At 63.2% G+C, this 7,500-nt stretch overlaps 1 non-coding gene and 1 pseudogene across 1 annotated transcript; both read right to left on the bottom strand.

Annotated features, from left to right (window-relative positions):
* The window catches only part of LOC137409241 (large subunit ribosomal RNA), a 5,879-nt pseudogene extending 4,145 nt beyond the window's left edge, over positions 1 to 1,734 (bottom strand).
* A 374-nt stretch (positions 1,735 to 2,108) lies between these two features.
* Positions 2,109 to 2,261, bottom strand: LOC137409224 (5.8S ribosomal RNA). The gene has a single exon (XR_010980459.1). It is a non-coding gene; the product is annotated as a 5.8S ribosomal RNA (ribosomal RNA).
* Between the last annotated feature and the right edge of the window lie 5,239 nt (positions 2,262 to 7,500).

A 7,500-nucleotide genomic window follows, 5' to 3' on the forward strand; every position in this document is an offset into this window, starting at 1 on the left:
TCTCTTAGGGCCGACTGACCCATGTCCAACTGCTGTTCACATGGAACCCTTCTCCACTTCGGTCTACAAAGTTCTCATTTGTATACTTGCTACTACCACCAAGATCTGCACTGAAGGCGGCTCCACGCGTGCTCGCGCACTACGCTTCGACGCCACCGACACGCCCTCCTACTCGTCGGGGCCTGGCATTTCGCACGCGTTGCCCCGACGGCCCGGTATAGGCCGCGCGCTCCAGCGCCATCCATTTTCAGGGCTAGTTGATTCGGCAGGTGAGTTGTTACACACTCCTTAGCGGATTCCGACTTCCATGGCCACCGTCCTGCTGTCTATATCAACCAACACCTTTTGTGGTCTCTCATGAGCGCGCGTCGGGCGCCTTAACCGGGCGTTTGGTTCATCCCACAGCGCCAGTTCTGCTTACCAAAAACGGCCCACTGGGCACTCTCTGTTCGCGCTAAGCTCGCGCGACCCCGCTCGGGAAGGGCCGCGCTTCTTACCCATTTAAAGTTTGAGAATAGGTTGAGGACGTTTCGTCCCCAATGCCTCTAATCATTCGCTTTACCGGATAAAACCATTTATCTCGAGTGCCAGCTATCCTGAGGGAAACTTCGGAGGGAACCAGCTACTAGGCGGTTCGATTAGTCTTTCGCCCCTATGCTCAAGTTTGACGACCGATTTGCACGTCAGGATCGCTGCGAGCCTCCACCAGAGTTTCCTCTGGCTTCGCCCTGCTCAAGCATAGTTCACCACCTTTCGGGTCTGAGCGCGCGCGCTCTCGCGCCGCGGGCACTCGCGTCGAGTCGCCCGCGGGCCGGCGTTGCGCCGACACGCCAGTGCCGGATCGCGCCCGTTTTGCCTTAGCTGCGCCGCTGGGGTTCGCGCGTGAGCCCATCGACTCGCGCGCGCGCTCAACTCCTTGGTCCGTGTTTCAAGACGGGTCGGACGGAGTGCCGGGAACCACACGACTCGGACCCCGGGTGCCGCGTGGCGTCGAGCGGCGCGACAGACGGCGCGCGCGACGACAAACTGCGAGCAGTTCGCCGCCGGCGTCCGCGAGCCCGCCGCCTCGAGCCACTCCCGCGCGGGGAGTGCACCGCAGGCGCTCCTCGCCCGTCGAGTCGGTCAACGCCTCGGTCGGCCTATAACACGACGCGCGAACGCGTCGCCACCTAGCCGCCGGGCTTCCGACGACTCGACGGGCGGTCGTCGCGCTCCGCCGCCGCCAAGTGCACCGATCGGACCGCCCTCCCGAGAGAGCGCGGCCGCTCGGCTGAATGACGACGACGAACTCGCCCGGTTCCGTCCGTTTGCCTCTGAACGGTTTCACGTACTCTTGAACTCTCTTTTCAAAGTTCTTTGCAACTTTCCCTCACGGTACTTGTTCGCTATCGGTCTCGCACTAGGTATTTAGCCTTAGATGGAGCTTACCACCCGCTTTGGGCTGCACTCTCAAGCAACCCGACTCCGCGACGACGACGGGCGTCCGACGCTCGTCCGGCGAGTAGAGGGCTGACACCCGCTCGGGCAGACCCTTTCAGAGATACTCGTGCCGGGAGCGACGGTCGCGAGTCGCCGCCGAAACGCCACATCGCACGGCGACCGAGGGGTCGCGGGCTTCGGCGCTGGGCTTCTCCCCTTTCGCTCGCCGCTACTCGGGGAATCCTAGTTAGTTTCTTTTCCTCCGCTTACTGATATGCTTAAGTTCGGCGGGTAGTCGCGTCCGATCTGAGGTCGTACTAGACGAGTTCGGACGACCGCGAGAGCCGCGCGGGACGAAGAGGGAGCGCGCGGTCTCTCCGTCGCCGCGCGAGCGACGGAGGCGACGGCGATCGCCGCGTCGCGGCCGCGCGGGCTCGTCGAGAACCGACTCGACGAAACCTCGCGCGCCCGACGCGCGTCGCCGTTCGCGCGCGCTACGCCGTAACCTCTTCGTCTCTCTCTCTCTCCGCGCGGTCACGCGTCGTCCGGGCCCGGGCGCGCGCTCCCCTCGGGAGCGAGCGCGCCGGTAGTACGCTTGAGGACGAGGCCGACGCGCGGTCGGCAGCGTCCCAGGGCGTCGCGAGCGGCGCCGACGAGGGCGCGCTCGAGCGACGATGGTCGGCGAATGACGACCCTCAGACGGGCGCGGCCTCGGGATGACCCGAGGCCACAATGTGCGTTCGAGATGCCGATGATCGATGTGTCCTGCAGTTCACATTGCCTAACGCAGCTGGCTGCGCTCTTCATCGACGTGCGAGCCGAGTGATCCACCGCTCAGAGTTGTGCTTCGCGTAGTCGGGGCTACGCTCTCAGTTCGCGTTCGACTCGCTCGGGGCGGCAGGCAGCGCCGCCCGCGCGCGCGAGTCCTCGCCCGGTCCTCGCTTCAGTCCTCGTGTGTGTCAAACCGAGACGAACGAGCGCAGTTCGGTACGGGCGCCTCTCGCGAGCTCGCCGTGCGACGGCGGCTAGCTCGCACGAGGTCTTCGAGCGATAATCGCGGCGCGCGCCGAAACGCGCGACGCGACTTTACCGACCACCCCGGTCCTACGCACCCGTACCTTTCGCGTAACCGTCAATTCCCGCCTCGACGTCGACCGCGAAGTCGACGTCGCGACGCGCCGTCAATTCCCGCCTCGGCGTCGAACGCGAAGTCGACGCCTCGACGCTAACCGTCAATTCCCGCCTCGGCGCCGACCGCGAAGTCGACGCCTCGACGCTAACCGTCAATTCCCGCCTCGGCGCCGACCGCGAAGTCGACGCCTCGACGCTAACCGTCAATTCCCGCCTCGGCGCCGACCGCGAAGTCGACGCCTCGACGCTAACCGTCAATTCCCGCCTCGGCGCCGACCGCGAAGTCGACGCCTCGACGCTAACCGTCAATTCCCGCCTCGGCGTCGAACGCGAAGTCGACGCCTCGACGCTAACCGTCAATTCCCTTTCTCTTCGGGCTCGCGGTCGACGTTCTCGAGCGCGTCGCTTTCGCGAACGCGTTCTCGAACGACGGCCGGATCATCGACAATGATCCTTACGCAGGTTCACCTACGAAAACCTTGTTACGACTTTTACTTCCTAGAAGTGATCAAGTTCGTCTCACTTTCCGCCTCGCGACGCGACGCCCGAGAGCGCCGTGTGCCGCGCGCGGTCCGTGAGCCTCACTAAACCACTCAATCGGTAGTAGCGACGGGCGGTGTGTACAAAGGGCAGGGACAGATTCCCCGCGAGCTGATGACTCGCCAGTACAAGGAATTCCTCGTTCACGGAGAACAATTGCAATCTCCGATCCCTAGCACGTTCGCGGTTCAACGGGTTGCCCACGCCGACCGGCGCGGGAGAAACACGCTGATGCGAACAGTGTAGCGCGCGTGCGGCCCCGAACATCTGAGGGCATCACTGACCTGTTATTGCTCTCCGCTTCACGCGGCTAAAAGCCGCTTGTCCCTCTAAGAAGCGAACGGTCGCCGTCCGTAGTCGGCGCCGTCTATTTAGCAGGCAAGAGTCTCGTTCGTTATCGGAATTAACCAGACAGATCGCTCCACGAACTAAGAACGGCCATGCACCACCAACCACTGAATCGAGAAAGAGCTCTCAACCTGTCTGTCATAACAGTGTTCGGGCCGGGTGAGGTTTCCCGTGTTGAGTCAAATTAAGCCGCAGGCTCCACTCCTGGTGGTGCCCTTCCGTCAATTCCTTTAAGTTTCAGCTTTGCAACCATACTCCCCCCGGAACCCAATGACTTTGGTTTCCCGGGCAATACTGCTGGCGGCAACTTCTGTAGAAGTGCGCCCAATTGCCAGTCGGCAACGTTTACGGTCAGAACTACGGCGGTATCTGATCGCCTTCGCACCTCTGACTTTCGTTCTTGATTAATGAAAACATTCTTGGCAAATGCTTTCGCAGTAGGGCGTCTTCGGACGATCCTTGAATTTCACCTCTCCCGTCCGAGTACGAATGCCCCCGGCAGTCCCTGTTAATCATTGGCTCGCCGACTCTCTAACCAACAAAATGAGTACGAGCCCATTTTCCATCATACCATGCTGAGCTGTTCAAGCTGCTCGCCCCCTCTAAGCGGTTCAATTTCTTCAAGGTGAACGTGCAGCGGCGGCGCGCTCACACGGCGAAGTGCAAGCGACGCGCGCCCTCCGCGCCTGGCTCGGTCGGGCGAGAGCGACCGGTACGGCCGTCCGCCCTCCCGCGTCTGACGCTTCAACTACGAGCTTTTTAAACGCAGCAATATAAATATACGCTGCTAGAGCTGGAATTACCGCGGCTGCTGGCACCAGGCTTGCCCTCTAGTGGATCCTCGTTAAAGGATTTGAAGTGTACTCATTCCGATTACGGCGACGCGTTTGCGCGCCGCATCGGTATTGTTCGTCACTACCTCTCGGTGTCCGAAGTGGGTAATTTGCGTGCCTGCTGCCTTCCTTAGAAGTGGTCGCCGTTTCTCATGCGGCCTCTCCAGAATCGAACCCAGATTCTCTGTTATCCGTTAACGCCACGGTTGGCATAGCACCAACCGTCGTCAGCATGATAGATCAGAAACTCAGTGTAGGCGTCGCCGGCTCGAAGGCCGTGCGATCGGCGGCAATTACTCGGGTGTCGTCCACCGAGGCCCGTCCGGAGACGAGCCGCTGGTTTTCGCCTAATAAGTGCGCCCTTCCCACGCCCGGAGGCGAAGTCGGAGCCTTGTCGCATGTATTAGCACCGGAGTTACCGCACGTTATCCACGGGTGAGTCTGTCCCCAGTGGAGTCATAACCGATTTAATGAGCCGTCCGCAGTCTCGCCGTCTACACGGCTTGTACTTAGACATGCATGGCTTAATCTTTGAGACAAGCATATGATTACTGGCAGGATCAACCAGATAGAGCTCGGTCGACGCGTACGTCGCCGGCGTCGGGCGCGAGGGGTTGCCGGTCCCTCGCGCCCTCTAGCGTCCGTCGCCTCGGTCGACGGACGCGGCAATCTAGGTTCGTGTCTCGAGGCTCGCCGCGCGCCGCCGCCTCGCGAGCGTACGAAGCACACGTCCGCGTCAGACGCGTCCGCGCTTCGTCTCTCCTCGCGAAGCCGCGCGCGACTCTCGCGTCTTACGACTGCCCGTGCGTAAGACGCGCGCGACGACTGTCGGCGCTCGCCGCCTCTAGCGACGAGGCCTCCGCGTCGCGACGCGTCTCGCCGTTCGTGAAAACGGCCGTCGGCGTGTCGCGCGACGATCGTCGTCGATGGTACCCGGCCGCGCGCCTCGATCGCCGGGCTCGACTCGATCGTCGCTAATGTTCACCACCTTTCGCGCGATCACCTCAACGCCGAGCGAGCGTCTCTCGAAGGAGAGGACGCCCCTCGCGACTCGTCAGTCGTACCGCTCGAGCGACGGTTTCGACTGTCCCGACCCTTCGCTCGCCTCGCGAGCACTCGCGGACGGCTTCGGCGCGCGGCGCACTAGGTGCTACTCCGACGCGTCGAGCGGCCAGTCGCTAGTCAGCCAAGGAAATGTCCGAGAAGATCTCGGACGGTTGGGGGCGCTCCCTTATCGCTCGAGTTCCGGAGGGCGGTACCCACTCGCGTACTCGCGTACGCGCCCTCGGATATGGAATCGAACGACCCGCGAAGGCGGGAGCGCGCGGGTACTAGTAGCGCGCGGTAGTTCGCCTCCTGAGAAGACCGACAAGACGAGCAGCCTTCGGCTAGCCGAGCGAGACGGCAACTACTAGTAGTACGCGGGAGCTCGCCTCCTGAGAAGACCGACAAGACGAGCAGCCTTCGGCTAGCCGAGCGAGACGGCGACTACTAGTAGTACGCGGGAGCTCGCCTCCTGAGAAGACCGACAAGACGAGCAGCCTTCGGCTAGCCGAGCGAGACGGCGACTACTAGTAGTACGCGGGAGCTCGCCTCCTGAGAAGACCGACAAGACGAGCAGCCTTCGGCTAGCCGAGCGAGACGGCCTCTACCAGTAGTGCGCGGTAGTCCGCCTCCTGAGAAGACCGACAAGACGAGCAGCCTTCGGCTAGCCGAGCGAGACGGCCTCTACTAGTAGTGCGCGGTAGTCCGCCTCCTGAGAAGGCCGACAAGACGAGCAGCCTTCGGCTAGCCGAGCGAGACGGCCTCTACTAGTAGTGCGCGGTAGTCCGCCTCCTGAGAAGGCCGACAAGACGAGCAGCCTTCGGCTAGCCGAGCGAGACGGCCTCTACTAGTAGTGCGCGGTAGTCCGCCTCCTGAGAAGGCCGACAAGACGAGCAGCCTTCGGCTAGCCGAGCGAGACGGCCTCTACTAGTAGTGCGCGGTAGTCCGCCTCCTGAGAAGGCCGACAAGACGAGCAGCCTTCGGCTAGCCGAGCGAGACGGCCTCTACTAGTAGTGCGCGGTAGTCCGCCTCCTGAGAAGGCCGACAAGACGAGCAGCCTTCGGCTAGCCGAGCGAGACGGCCTCTACTAGTAGTACGCGGGAGCTCGCCTCCTGAGAAGACCGACAAGACGAGCAGCCTTCGGCTAGCCGAGCGAGACGGCCTCTACTAGTAGTGCGCGGTAGTCCGCCTCCTGAGAAGGCCGACAAGACGAGCAGCCTTCGGCTAGCCGAGCGAGACGGCCTCTACTAGTAGTACGCGGTAGCTCGCCTCCTGAGAAGGCCGACAAGACGAGCAGCCTTCGGCTAGCCGAGCGAGACGGCCTCTACTAGTAGTGCGCGGTAGTCCGCCTCCTGAGAAGGCCGACAAGACGAGCAGCCTTCGGCTAGCCGAGCGAGACGGCCTCTACTAGTAGTGCGCGGTAGTCCGCCTCCTGAGAAGACCGACAAGACGAGCAGCCTGCCTGCCTGCCTGCCTGCCTGCCATCGTCTGACTTTGACTTTGCCTGCCTGCCTGCCTGCCTGCCTGCCTGCCTGCCTGCCTGCCTGCCTGCCTGCCATCGTCTGACTTTGACTTTGCCTGCCTGCCTGCCTGCCTGCCTGCCTGCCTGCCTGCCTGCCTGCCTGCCTGCCTGCCTGCCTGCCTGCCTGCCTGCCTGCCTGCCTGCCTGCCATCGTCTGACTTTGACTTTGCCTGCCTGCCTGCCTGCCTGCCTGCCTGCCTGCCTGCCTGCCTGCCTGCCTGCCATCGTCTGACTTTGACTTTGCCTGCCTGCCTGCCTGCCTGCCTGCCTGCCTGCCTGCCTGCCTGCCTGCCTGCCTGCCTGCCTGCCTGCCTGCCTGCCTGCCTGCCTGCCTGCCTGCCTGCCTGCCTGCCTGCCTGCCTGCCTGCCTGCCTGCCTGCCTGCCTGCCTGCCTGCCTGCCTGCCTGCCTGCCTGCCATCGTCTGACTTTGACTTTGCCTGCCTGCCTGCCTGCCTGCCTGCCTGCCTGCCTGCCTGCCTGCCTGCCTGCCTGCCTGCCTGCCATCGTCTGACTTTGACTTTGCCTGCCTGCCTGCCTGCCTGCCTGCCTGCCTGCCTGCCTGCCTGCCTGCCTGCCTGCCTGCCATCGTCTGACTTTGACTTTGCCTGCCTGCCTGCCTGCCTGCCTGCCTGCCTGCCTGCCTGCCTGCCTGCCTGCCTGCC

The sequence above is a fragment of the Watersipora subatra genome, chromosome 11, assembly GCF_963576615.1.
Source record: "Watersipora subatra chromosome 11, tzWatSuba1.1, whole genome shotgun sequence".
NCBI lineage: Eukaryota > Metazoa > Bryozoa > Gymnolaemata > Cheilostomatida > Watersiporidae > Watersipora > Watersipora subatra.